A 14,962-nucleotide genomic window follows, 5' to 3' on the forward strand; every position below is an offset into this window, starting at 1 on the left:
AAAATAATGCTGTTCTGCATGTGAAGTTTCTTCTTTTAGTTCCATTTCAGTGAAGGATTCCAAGAAGAGATACAGAAACTGGCCAAAACTTGTGTTACCTAGTAGGAGTTATTTCAAAGCCCTAATGCTTTGGCATGGATGGGGGCACTAATATAGTAATAAGGTTAAGAGCCTAGAGAGATGATCAGGGTTAGGACCTTATTAAATATTATCTTATAGGCTCCTTAATTTGAGCAAATACTTGAAAGAATCATCAGGATCCAAAATTTTTCTCTCTGAATTTTCATCGTATAGAAAGAAACGAAAACTGTCATCAAATCACTGGCTAGGATTATTGTATTTAAAGTTAGCAAACATAACTGAATAAGTTCATATGGGCTGATAACTTCAAAAACATGTAGATAACTTCAAAAACATGTGTCTAAGTGCAAAATGATACTACAGCAGATTCTACCATTTTGACTGAATCAAGGAGTAATTGCTCTGCAAATGCTACTGTAGTTTTCTTTTTTTAAAATGTTTAAAGTTCAAATGATTTTGATTGCTCTTGGAAACTAAGGCATTTTGATAGATCACTTCAGCTTAAAGAGATGAACCAGAAGTTGTCAGAAACCCCAAAGACCTTACTAAAGACAGCAGGATACTGCCAGTCCCGACGAACTAGATTTTGTGTTTGGCACGGCTTCCAAGGTTCCATACTGTCAGAGCCTTTTATCATGTTTTTATTGCTGCAGTAACTGCTATTATCAACTTCCCTATTTCTTTTATGAGTCAGTCACCTGGTGTAACGGGCTGTAGAACTCATTTTTTTCTAACTGATATAGACCTTGCATTTCTCCTAAAATGGTGCTTCATTTGTTTTCTTTATGTTCGTGGAAATATAAAGAATTTGTTTTATGGCTCTATTAAATGTCTGATCTCTATGCTTTACCACACTCAATACACAATCAAAATACTAATTCTTAAAACTTTCAAAAGTATTTACAATTTGTAAGTCTAGTTGCAATGTCAGTGGAGATAATTGCTTAAATCCAATGTTAGTTCTTACTATTAAGTAAGAGCAAATTTAAAGCAGTCATTTTTAGAGAAAATAGTATAAAGATTCCAACAAGGTCATCAAATTTGGTAGACTAGGTTTTGAATTTGATTTATGCTGACTGGCTTTTTCTCCCAAGTCCGTAGCACTCTCTGCAAAGAACTGTTTTCATTTCATTTTTCAAAGTTTTGTTGCCCAAACTTTCATGTAATGTATCTGGGGAAAAGATTGCATTCTAGGTTAGGTCGTGAGGAGACATTTAATACTTCTGACCAAAATATTTTTTTAGGAAGTTTATGTGTAGCATCATATTATTATTTTTGTTACATGAAAAAGTAGTTCCTATAAAATTCACTAAAATGTTTAGTTTTTTTAAAAACAAAGTAATTACAATTGATTATTGGTACCTCAGAATTCAGAAGGAACATAGTCTCATAAATATAAAATATTTTCAATTGATTCTCAACTATGTAGTGACTTTTCTTATTTCATGGTTGGTTGGTAAAATATATCAATTTGATGCAGCTTTTAGTGCTAAGCTAACGAGTTAATGGTGATAGTATGTGAAATTTATTTATATATTTTGTTCAATTGTGCTTCCATTTTTTAATAATAAAATCTGTTCAAAAAATGTAGATTAATGTCTCAGTATATGGCATAAAGGTCAACATTTTAACTTTCTTTACAGTCTAAAATTTAATTTTTATTTGGTCTATAATTTGGATGCTTTTAAAATTAAATCATGAATTTGGTTATTAAAAAAATTATAAGAACATTAAAATAAATGGGCGTATGTGGTAACATGTGATCAGTTGTATATCCACTAATCTCCACTTAGACATAAGAGGTGGTTTGGTCTCCAGTAGGTCGTCTTACATTAATAGCTGATGATCTTGAGTTTCAGAATTCTTGACATCTCTTTGCAGTAAATACACAGAAGTGAGCGAATGGTACAAAATGCCAACTCTGAAGCAAACATGGCTTAGGTTAATCCATTAGGGCCATCACAATCAGAACAGGGTGAAAGGGGGGCTACCACATACGACTTCACCACAGGAGAGAGCACCTCCCCACACTGGGTACTGGGATGGATAAAAATTATGAGCACCTTCTCCAGCTGGCTTCGACAGAATTTGGACATCTCTTCAGCCCTCTTTTTAATGTGCAAGCCACTTTGAAGAGTCTCCTTCTTAAGGAAAAAATAAATAATAATTTTCAAACTTTATTGGAGCAAAAATTATAACCTAGATCAACCAAATAGCAGCTGAATGTGCCTTTAATGATACCTTCTTATTTACTATCAGGAAAAACAGAAAATGACCTCTAACCATCAATGTAGTATATCCTCTGGAGAACTTGAAGGAGCAACCCATTTTTCACATAATGGTTTTTCACTCATAGAATTATTCACCTACCATAACATTTCCTGTTTGTCTTCACCTTTGCCTTTGAATGGAACTTCCGCAGTATTTTCTGTGTGCGTTTAATGTGTAATACAAGATACACTTTAAAACTTACATTTTTACGTTCCCCTTCTTGCCTTAATTACATGTAACGTGAAGCTTATGTTTTAATGGGCATGAGCTTTCCAGTTTTACAGTATCATAAAAAGAGTTTATGAGCCTTTTGTTAAAAATCAGTGCCTATGTCATTGGCAGGGCACGAAATTATTTGCAGCTACTTCTTCTACTTATAAGATAAAATTTGGTCTGAATTAAGAATAGTACAGGGGGAAATTGAAACAGTGCCTTTGTAGCCTAAAATGAGTTTAGTCATCAAATGGCACAGATTTGGGTTCATCAGTTTCCACCACATGTGCGTACCCCCTGGGGAAAACCTGGTCTCTGTTCATACTTGTCTCTAAAGAGTCCCCATTTCAATGTTCACATTAGTTATGCAAAACCAATGGCATGTTTTTAAAAGGGTGTGGATGCAACCTTAGCACAAGTTATTCCTGCCAAAGACAGGAATAATTTCAATAGGATGGAGTTTCCAGGGCCATGTTATTGGTAAACACCGGAACTCTGTCTTCGCCACCTGTCTTATAAATAAATTGATATCTTCCATGAATTATTTATGGATTCTGAGATAAGGCTGATACAGACTTTGTATCTCAGGTTCCTATTTCCCAGAAGAATGAGTGGTCTCAAGTGGGTGATTGGCCAGAGCGGTGTTTTTCTGTTTCCTCGGGTCATCATCAGTCTTTGAAGTACTGAGTTTCTGGAAGTCAATTTCTCTTCCGGTGGCAGCCTTGCTGGGTAGCATCTTCAGTAGAGTGTTATCAAATACAGTGAAAATAAATGCCTCCCTTCACCACTGAGCACTGACTTGTTATGTTGCCTCTGCAACCTTGAAAGCCAAAACTGTGAGGCCAAAACCAAGCCCTCCCTGGTTTGCATCTAGGCAGAGAGTGTGTCCAATAAGGGACTAAGAAACAGGAATTCCAGATTATTTTAAACAAAAACTCATACTGAATAAATATGCATACACATAGGTGTGTGTAAATATATGTGTTTGTGCATATACACACACACACAAAATGAAACTGATAATCGAGAAGTACCGAATAATCTTATGTCCACTGTATTCGGTTCTTTAAAACGTTCCTTATTTTTCTTAACTGTAGCAATGTATAAAACCTTTAGAATAACAGCTGTCTATCTCTGGATGCATTAGCCAGGTGCTCGTCTCGACATGTGGGGAACGTTGTTGGAGGCCTCTGCCAAGCAGAGCTGGGAGGGATGTGCTGCGGGACATGTCTGGCAGATGCCTGTCTTTGGAGGTGACAAATGACCAAACTGCCAGAAATCATCAGAATGAGAAGATGCTGGAAAAAGTTTGACTGCAGAGTCATGAGGGCTCCCATTATTAAAACTACAAAGAGACCTTGGGGAACGCAAGGATAGGGCAGCGCTGTGCCCTACTAAAAACAAATGGATCCAAGGGGTTGTGGGAATAACTCTTAGAAGGGATTGCTGTCACATGCCCTGTCTCTTTGCCCTCCTCTCCCCTTCACAGCTTTCTTGAGTGGCTCTGATCTCACAGGCCTTTCCCATTGGAAATGCTGACATGCATGAGGAGTGAGAAGGCAGTGGCAGCATAATGGAACGCTGCAAACTGTGGCAGAGGGTGCCATTGGGTGGAAGGCTCTTGGCAAGATCACAATTCTACAGCTCATTAGGTTAAAACACACTGTAGCCCCCAAATCAAACTTTTGTTCAGCCTCCACCTCCTTAACTGGATTTATTTCCCCTTCTTGTTATTTCCACAATTCCTGTGTCCATCTCTGGCATTGCACTACCACATTATATAATAATTATCTATAATCACCTATTTATATCCTACCCCACTAGCCTTAGCCTCTCAAGGCCTAGAATCGACTCATTTATCTTTCCACCATACAGTGTCTAACTGAGGGTAGGAGCTCAGCAAATATTTTTGCCCAAAATTCCTTTCTCTGTCTACCACTTCTCAGCTGCAGATGCCATCTCCTCTAGGAATCTTTCTCTGATTCCCCAAATACCGGTCAAAGTGTCCTTTCTCTGTGCTCCCTTAGCACTCTCTACTTACCCCTATGCCAGCCTTTATCTTTCTTTGTTTAATGAATTGTACCCCCTGGAATGTCAAGTCTGTGAGGAAGGGAATTTTTTGTTTGTTTGGTTGTGTTTATTTATTATTTATTTTCAATGATTTTATTGAGATACAGTTTACACTGTTCACTCATTTAAAGTCTGAGTTTAGAACTCATCTAAAGTCTAGTTATTTAAAGTCTACAATTCAATGCTTGTTAGTATATTTACATAGGCTTGCGACCATCACCATAATCTAACTTTAGAAGATTTTTGTCACCCCAAAAGAAGCATGGCAGTGACTCTCCACCCTTCCCCTCCTCCATCCCCAAGCCTTAGAGGACTACTGCATCTACTTTCTGTTTCTATAGATTTACTTATCCTGAACATTTCATACAAATAGGGTCACACAATACGTGGTCTTTTGTGGTTGGATTCTTTCACTTGGTATTTTAATCTTCGCATTCTCAGTTTAGAAAGAAATTGCCTAGCCAAGAAAAGACACTCAGTGAATTTTTATAAAATGAAAAAATAAATGTACTAACGAACTCTCACATATTCTGGAGTTAGAAATTATGCTCAAAATAGAACTTGTCTAAGAGGCTTTGACAAAGCATTGTGTCAGAGATAGCATTATCGCTTCCTAAAACCCTCTCTAGAAAGTGCCAATTATTTCTTTATTCCCATTGTGCCCTGAGGACTGCGATGAGGCATAAAAGAGGTAGCTGGAGAAGCCACATTCGGAAGCTGCCTGCCTGGGCTCTGGGGAGGCTGTCTGGTGCTTGGGGAGCTGTGGACACCAGATGCAGGGCCCTAAGCCTTGCAGTCCACACAGGTCTACGGCCCAGGCTGTACCCCACTCATTGCTCATCTCAGCAGTAGCTGATGCTCTCTCTGCCTTGCCGCTATCAAAACTGAAAAGAGTGTGATGAAGGCATGCCCAGGTTTAATGAATCACCAGGCCTTGTACCGCAAGCCCTCACGATGGTACCAAAGGTTTTTGTTTTTGTTTTTGTTGTTGTTGTTGTTTTAAAGATTGGGACCTGAGCTAAGAACTGTTGACAATCTTTTTTTTCTTTGGTGCCAAAGTTTTAAGAGAGAGCAACATGAGACATTTTTAGTTGTGGAATTTCAGATAAGAGCGATCCAGAAATGGGGCTGTTGGAGGAAGCAGGGAACATCACACAACTTATCCCAAAGATTCTGCCATTCCCAAGAACAGACAAGACAGGAGAGAAGCTACAGTGATGGCTCCATCTAGAGCTGTCCGCTAACTGGATCCTAGGGTGTGTGGGAAGATGTCCACACAGGCCCTGCCCTTCAATGGGGCATGACTTCTGATCTGTAGATATATTCTGTTAACTTTCTTTTTTCTACTGTACTATTGTCAAATGCAATATTAATGTAGCATCAAAATTCATCATTTTTATGTCATGTCTTCCTTCAATTTTATATATAATAAGTGCATACAGATGCAAATCATGTTTAAATGGAAGGACATAATAGTTAAAAGAAGTATTGGTCATATTGTACTAATTTTGCAAACAGCTGTTTCAAGTTAACATATGTGTATTCCCAGCCTTGTGTATATGAGATACAAGTTAATGTCAACAGTACATTAACAATGCAACTGAATTTAATTATGGAATTGAAAATGCTACGGGTAGAGGGATCACATTTTCACTGAAAAGCATAGGTAGAGAGACATCTGTTTCTGGTGAGTTTCAAAGAGGTACTTGCATCTTTTACACTCACCGATTCCATAATTTTTTGCAACAGTGGATTAACTAAATGATTGCCCTGCACATTTTTTCCTAAAACAAAATAGTAGATATATTCTTCAGCAGTTTAATTTTGCAAGTGATATTCTAGATGCCTTTTAAATATGAATCTGGGAAGTGTGAAAAGGACTACAAACCTTGAGAAAGATACTCTTACTTTTGCATAAAGTTGTGTCTGGAATTAAGAGCAAAAAGAAAGCTTCCTTGCTTTGTTACCAGATGGCTCCCTACTGTGTTCGTAATTCTTTATTTTACTAGATTCTTCTGTTTGAAATCCTTTCAATTAGTGAAATCACTTACATTAACCTCCAGGGTCTCTTAAGATGCTAATATCTTTGGAAGGTTGCGGCTTTTAGACATCTGCAGTATGAGTGAATTTAATCACATTATTTTTCTCCCAACAGCCAGCAAGATTCTATGCACTGAGTAAATTAGGGGGTGGGGCATAATTTTGAAGGGAATCCTGTATGAAGATTTCTCTGGGAGAAGAGAGACCCTGAGAAGCAGAGGGGCATTGGTTGCCGATGGGCCACCATGACCGAGGGCCATGCTGTGCCAAGTTCGCCTCTAAAAGCTGACCTTTAGAATCACTTACAGTTGAGCAGTGGACTTGGAAGATGGTATCCCTGAGGAATTGCTAAGGAATTCGGGTTACTCACCTAGAGAGGTGAAGACTTCAGAGATGATCTGACTGGGCTATTCCCATTACCCACTGTTTTGCATCTTACTAATTCAGCTTAGTCAGAAGCTCTAATGAACACCACATTTCTGCCCCCTCTGTCTCTCCATTTGCTGGTTTCCACCACTGCCCAGAGCAACAAAAGACTGTGCTTTATTGCACTGCCCTTTCAAGCAGGAGTCCTCTGTGTCTGAAAGCAGGCCACTTAAAGGGTTGCCAAGGATGTACAGCATCGTTAAAGTGGAGACACTCAGTCATCTGCTTAACTGTCGATGGAAATAAAAAGTTTATATTCATCTTCTGCTGCTGAGAGGATTTGGATAAGCTGGCTGTGATGCCAGCTATCTCAAGGACTGCCAGGATCAATTTGGCTGCTCTGGTGGGCTGAGTGTCCTAAGCGTTTTATCCATTCTCATGGCTTTGTGCAGGTGCATTTTTCAAAAAGAAAAGGAGTTATTCAGTCACGTGTGTAACAAAGGTCCTCTCCTTCTAGAGCCTCTAAACAAACCATTACAGATCATTTGTATGAGAAGAAAAGTTCATCAGGCTTCTAAGATATGAATGGTCCCTGAAAAGTTAGGAGGATTGAAGAACACTGTGGTGAAATTCTACGTTTTAAAAGATTTTAAAACTTTGACTAGATATGCCCATCATCTCTGGCCTCCAGAGAGGTAAGATAATTCAGTGGCCTGAGGGTAAACTACACATTCTCTAACCTTCCGTTCTTTTCAATTCAAATAAAAAGCACAACTGTTACCTAAACAGTGTGCTGTACCCTGTAGAGTCTATTTCTGGGCGGAACTAAAAGATGACCGCTGGCAAAAGGTTTCTTGGGGGTAGCAGGATTCAAACACTTAAATCACCAATTCTTATAGTTCCAGAAACATCAGCTTTTCGGGAGAGGGAGGTGGCTGGAACATCAGTTGGGAAGGTAAGCCAATTTTGTCATTTTGTCCATCAGGTTACAAGAAGGAAAGAAAAGCAAAAGGAGGAAGCAACAGAACATGAGAATAAGGAAAGAGAAGGAATGAGAGCAAGAGAAATTAGGGGAGAAAGACAGAGAAGTTTTCGAAACCCTAAGAAATGGTGACAGAAGTCATTTGGTGTCATGATTATTAGTCAGCCAGAATGGTCTACAAACGCAACAAGCAAATCTTAGAGGATATGCCACAAACAGGCAACATAGATTCCAGTTGAAAACTCAAATTTTCAGTTATCCAGATGCGTATTTGGTTTTACAGCCGTTAACTGCCATCGCTGATTCTTAATGAGAGAGAGAATAATCGTAGTTGCAAAAGGAAAATGTCTCATTTTATACTAACTAATCTGATTAGTGGCACTTTTGAAGAGGAGCTTTTCTTAGCTTAGACTTCAGAATCATAAGAGTTTTTTGTTTTAGGAATAAACCTAACCACTGAAACTCACTAGTTAATTGTATTTCTCACGTTTCCCAGTAATAAAAGTTGCCCTCGATTCTGATTCAGTTGTTCCCAGTGTAGCAACTTAACCCTTTAAGTTATAATCTATTTCAGTGAGGACCATATTAAATTTTCAGCACAAGTCTGGTCATACTAAAAGAAAACATACACACACACAGACTATATTTGGACAGTGAATGCTAAGACCTCTCAAGTCCTTTCCTCTACTAAAGAACATTAGCTGATATCATCAAGATTGGAGACTAGAATATTCTTCTCTGGGGAATTTGACCAGCCTAAGGGACAAGACATGAATATACTGGTATTGAAGATTCACCAATAAAATGACCCATCAAGAGCTCCCTAAAATAAAATCCAAAGTCAGTAAGTCCTACACACACGCTTAGAACTTCTAGTTGGCTTTTAAGAATTCCACTTACAATCATGAGCAACAACAAAGGACTACCAGACATCTGAAGCAAGCTGCTAAAATGACAGAGCTGAAACAAACAGAATAAAACAACTTAGAAGAAGCAGGGGGAAGAAAATTGCAAAGAAATATCATTAATGTACTATGTTCGACAGAATAATGACCTCCCCAAATATGTCCACATCTAAGCTGGTTTTCCAGGGCTGTCATAACAAAGTACCACAAACAGGTGGTTTAAAACAACAGAAATTTATTCTCTCACAGTTCTGGGGACCAGAAATCCGAAAAAAGGTGCCCACAGGGCTGCACTCCCTCTGGAGTCTCCAGGGGATAATACTTCCTTGGCTCTTCCAGCTTCTGGTGGTTCCTGACATGCCTTGCGACATTGATCCGATATCTGCCTCAGGCTCACGTGGGATATCTGCCTCAGGCTCACACGGCCTTCTCCTCTTTCCTGTATCTGTGTCTCTTCCTTTTCTCTCTCTCTTAGGTTCTCTTGTCATTGGATTTAGGACCCACTCAGATAGTCCAGGAAGATCTCATTTAAGATTCTTGATTTAATTACATCTGCAAAGAAAGAAAATTTGAAAAAATCCAAATAAGATTACATTCATAGGTTCTGGTTATTAGAATGCAGACATATCTTTTTGGGGGCCCACCACTCAACCCACTACAATGTCTTAACCCCTGGAACCTATGAATATGTTATCTCACATAACAAAAGGGATTTTGCAGGTGTGATTAAGTTAAGATGGGGAGATTTTCCTGCATTCTCCACGTGGTCCTAATATAATCACAAGGGTCCTTATGAGGGGGAGGCAGGAGGATGGCAGTCAATGAAGATATGACAATAGAAGCAGAAGGAGGTCAGAGTGATGTGAGGAAGGCAACTATGAGCCAAGAATGCAGGCAACCTCTAGAAACTGGAATTGGCAAGCAAACAGATTTTCCCCCAGGACCTCCAGAAGCAACCCAGCCCTGCTGATCCATTGTAGACCTCTGACCACCAGAACTTTAACATAATAAATGTGCATTATTTTAAGCCACTAAAATTGTGAGAATTTTTTACGGCAGTAATAGAAAACTAATACATATATTCAAAATGATGAGAAGATATCACACCCTTGAAATTACAATAGGATGCTATTTAATTTTAAAAAGGGACCTGCAGAGAACATAAAAAAGAACTCTTGGATCATACACACACACATGCACACATATATACATAACCACACATACACATGTATACTAGCAGAAATGAAAAAAGCAGTAGAAACCAAGAAAGATGTAATTGAAAAAAATCTCACAGAAATTGGAAAAAACAGATACGGAAAATAGGACAGAACACTTACAAAAGTTATAGAATCAGAGTGTTCATCTAACATTCACAAAATAGGGGTTCTAAAAAGAAGAAACAAAGTAGAGGAGAGAAAATCAACAATGAAATAATTTGAAAACTTTTTTTCTACAAGTGAAAAACTTGAGTTTTCATATTGAGGTGACTTACTGAATATCTAGACCAATTGATGAAAATATACCCACATCATCATGAAATTTCCAAACATTATGGAGACAGAGAAGATTCTAAAAGGTAACAGAGAAAAACGTCAATTCATATACAAAGGATCTGGAGTTGAAACATATTCATATGTTTTGATAGCAACAATCAAAACTAAAAACAATAGAATGTCTTCAAAATTCTGAAAGAAAATTATTCCTAACCTAGAATTCAATGCCTGGCCAAACTATCAGGATTGGATAAAGCTGTTTTAAGACAGGCAAATTCTCATAAATTTTATCTCACATACACTCTTCTTTGGGAAGCTACAGGAGTATGTGCTCCACTAGAACACGGCACTAAACCAAAACTGAGAAATATATGACTCAGAAAATGAGGTTTTTATATAGACACAAGAAAAATGTGATCTCTGGGATTAATGGTGAAGCAGATCCCAGATGACACTTGGGCAACAGATGTGGAAGCAACTGTTCCAGACTTGAACAGGTCAGAGGACACTGGGAGACTCTGCATCAAAAAGATGATATTGATAGAACTTCTGATTCATCTGAGGACATTTAGCAACTGGTAAGGACTGGGGTTGAATAAGCACAAAGAAACCGGACAATGGGGAAAAAAGGCAAGTGTGGAAAAGGAAAATAATCTTAATATACTATACAGCTTAGCATGAATAACATAATGTGCCATAATAATATAAAAACTGACTGTTGATCTAACCACAATCTTGACATATCCATATCAGGAATATAAAGAATATGAAGTATCCTTCACACGTGCTGCAGTACACGTGAGTGGGGGGGAGGGGGTGGGGGTGCGTAAAACAGGGCAAATCCCCAGCTTCCACAGTGGAAAGCCACAGACAATACCTAAAATTTCAAAAATTAAGAAGTAACAGTACAAGTATAATATTTAGCAAACTGGTAGAGAATACCAAAAGAATTCAGCCAAAAGAGCTGCAAGTTAGTACTTCTGGGGAGGGGTAAATGGCAAGTGAAGAAGTGGAAAACTGCTGTTTTTCATTACAAGACTTAGACAATTGTCTAATTACTGCATATATAAGATTTTTTAAAACCTAGGATATTGTGAGAATCTCAGTGGGATGATCATTTTATTTAGGTTGTTTTGCAAAGTTCCGTTGGTTCACTGTTGTACTCCTTTGATTAGATTACTGAACGGTAGAGTTTAAATATTAGGAAAGGAGGCGCAGAAAAGATTCCAAGACTTGCTGAGGGCTACTGCATAAAACTAAGCCACAAAGATAAACACTGCCGCACGAGCTTAATCTTTCTAAGTGGTTTTTCTGTTTTCTCCAGCTGTGAAATATATTTATGACTTTCAACTCCTTTTTTTTGGTTCGTTTTTTGAATTCCAAGACACACCTTAAAGCAAGCAATTAACAAAAATAACCCTCCATCAAAAGTGTTATCAAATGACTTAAATTATACTGAAAAAATTTAGCGTATTTCTTTATATGCAATCAAAAGCAGCTATAACATGTTTTGTCTAGTCTGAAAATTTAGGCAATTGGTCAAAAAATAATTATGCATATTAAATGAATCAAAATGTTTCTTCTGCATTTTTATTAGCATCTATATACATCAATATTACAATATATTTCTCAAATTTAGCCTACTGATTTTAAGCCATCTGTTGATTATCTATCTTGTGATTTCTCCTCATCCACCTTTCTAACCTCGTATTAGTTACTCAAGGCCACCCAGCATGCTTCTGGGCCACTTGCCTGAGATGACAATGCGTGAGGGATCCTGAATTACTTTTAATGTTACCAAAGAAAACCACAAGCAGAAAAATAAACCTAATAATGTCTTGTAAGGTTTAAAAAGTAGAGGAGGACTTTACTGAGGGACATTATGATTTTTGGTGAAACCATCCCTCTGCTCCTCTGGGTTAATCTGTACAATCCAGGGTGGCTGATAAGAAGACACCACTCTGCGGACCACGACTTCCAAGTGCGGAAGTGGATGGTGCTCAGTGAGCACTGATGTGCCCTATGCAAACCCCTCCCCACGCCTACACCTCACGGCTTCCGTGAAGGTTCTTAATCTGCCTGCGCATCTATTTTGAGGGCTTGCAACACTACATTTTACAGTAAATGGCAGGACTGATCAACTTGCTTTCTCTGCCCAAGGAAGGAAGGACTTCCGTCAACATTTCTGTACTCTCATTTTTTTTTCTATGGTGAGGAAATTTGTACCCTATTTCCCTCCTCATTGTTTGCTCCCCTCTTCTGGAGAAAGAGTGGCCAGTCAGTTGGTCTCCATCAGCTGTGGGTGCTTCAAAAGTAGGGTTACACTCGGTAAATAAACTGATCCTCATAAACCTTTCTGACAAATCTGTAGCTGTGCCATGTGCTCCTTCCCTCTTCATAGACCTGGACATCCTCAAGTAGAGTGAGCTCACTTCACTTCTGGTTGCCTCACCCCAGCCTCTTCTCTCAGGTCCAGCTTCTCAGCCTGAGACTGGGTGGATATATTGGATCAACCTCACTTTGTCAGCCTTGCTGTCTTCAATTGAGGGGGAAGGAATAGGAAACTTCGCTTTGCATAATCCAGCTCTACCAGGAAGCCTTACACTTCATAAAGCTGATACTTTGCCCAAACTGGTTCAGTTCTCTCTGTGCATGCTTTATCCATCAGAACCCCTGGGGCAAGGAGGGGAGAGGAGTATGAAGGGTAAAATTCCAGAACCGAGCCCCACCCTGGACTGCCAACAATTACTATAAGATTAAGATATGCTAAGGGCCAAATCAGTTCCTGAAGGAAAACTCCTTCCAGGCGAAGCCTGCCATAACTCAGTTAACCCATAAGGCAAATATTAGTTCTCTCCCCAAAACAGCATTAAAAAGTGGCTCCACTGAATTTGTCTGGTGCTGGTTTCATGAGTGTGCCCTGGGGATTCCAGACAATACGCTGGTGCTAAAGTAGCAACTGGAATCTTTTACGCAGTCAGCCGGACCCAGGCTCTGTTCTGGCATGTGGCCCGGTATATCAATATTGTGGTTTTCAGCCCATTTTGGAAGCTGCTTCACTAAGCCATGTGATAACCCCAAAAGTTGGTCTGGCACCAGAAGACTTCATCAGATTGCGAACTTGAGAGCGCTCGAGTCGGCTGTTTTTGTATTGATGCCTCCCTTCCCGTAATCATTAACAGAAGGTGAGAGGGCTGCAGTTGGAACATGCCTCACACCTAGTACGTAGTTTGTGTTTATGTCTCTGAACCCTCGTAAATCTCCTGGGCTCTGAGCACTTGCCTACTCAAATAAAAGCATTCTCCGGAGGAAACTCCAGTAAGAGTTTGAGTTATTAGCCTGGCTCAACAAACTTACCTGGAAGGAGCACATGGCACAGCTACAGATTTGTCAGAAAGATTTATGAGGATCAGTTTATTTACCGAGTGCAACCCTAGCAGAAACCGAAGCTGTGAATACTCTAGACATAGCCGTCTGGTGGTCCCCTTGGAACTTGTGCAAATCAAGTGGCACATACAAATGCAATGTACTAGGTACAAGTCATGGCAAATTTCCAATTGAAAAGTGGGAAATTGGTAGATTATGTCAATGCTGACAGCTCTCAACTTAATGCTCACTGATTCCACTGTTATGAGAGGTTACTTATCTTTAAAACAACAACGACACAACCGTTATTGAATGCCTACTACTCACTCAGCCTTGTTGTAGGCAAAGGGGATTGCAAAGAAATTACTCATACTCTTTGATTTGAAGACATTTATAATCTAATTAGTGAGTTGCAATTAAGGCACATAAAACTATCAGAGAGCAAAAGTAAATCAAGTGATAAATTTTCTGATCGGTCCCTCAGATGATGTAGGAGTTGGGCAGAGAGAGACATCTTGTATGGTTAACTGTGGAAGGCTTCCTGAAGTGGTATGACCTAAAGGAAGGGTAGGTGGGTTAAGTGAAAAGGAAAGAAGAAAAAATTCTAGGCATGGGCGCAGTGTTTCTCAGGAAATTGAAATAGAAACATGCAGGCTCTGCTTATGGAGAAGGGAAGAAAAAGTTGAGCTGCCGAGGGAGAACAAGTATGAGGAAATAGAGTGAATTTAATCAGAAATGACTGCTATGGACAAATCCTCAATGAAGGATTTTAGAAGTCACACCAATGGGTTTAAAACTTAGGAGTAAATAAGAAATCACTAAGGATGTCAGTCAGAAAAGTGAAAAAATTAAGGTCAAGTTTAAATGTGATTCACCTCCATATGAAGATTGAGACGTGAGTAAACACCAAATGATATTTGTTACCTGGCCAGACTGAAACTCCACCGTGACACACTACCCACTCATAATGAGGACAGTAGCCAATGGTTCAACATCTGAACGACAACTTTGAACACAAAAACAGTCTCAGCATTTGCTGATTTTTGATGGGCATTTTGTTGGCAGAAGGATATGTATTACATCATAACAATTAAGTGTAGTTATGTGGACCAGCAGTTAGAATCAGACAGACACAGTCAAGTCTTTCTAAATGACTTTTGCCTCTAAGTTTTCTC

Source organism: Equus quagga, chromosome 8 (assembly GCF_021613505.1).
Source record: "Equus quagga isolate Etosha38 chromosome 8, UCLA_HA_Equagga_1.0, whole genome shotgun sequence".
Classification (NCBI taxonomy): Eukaryota; Metazoa; Chordata; class Mammalia; order Perissodactyla; family Equidae; genus Equus; species Equus quagga.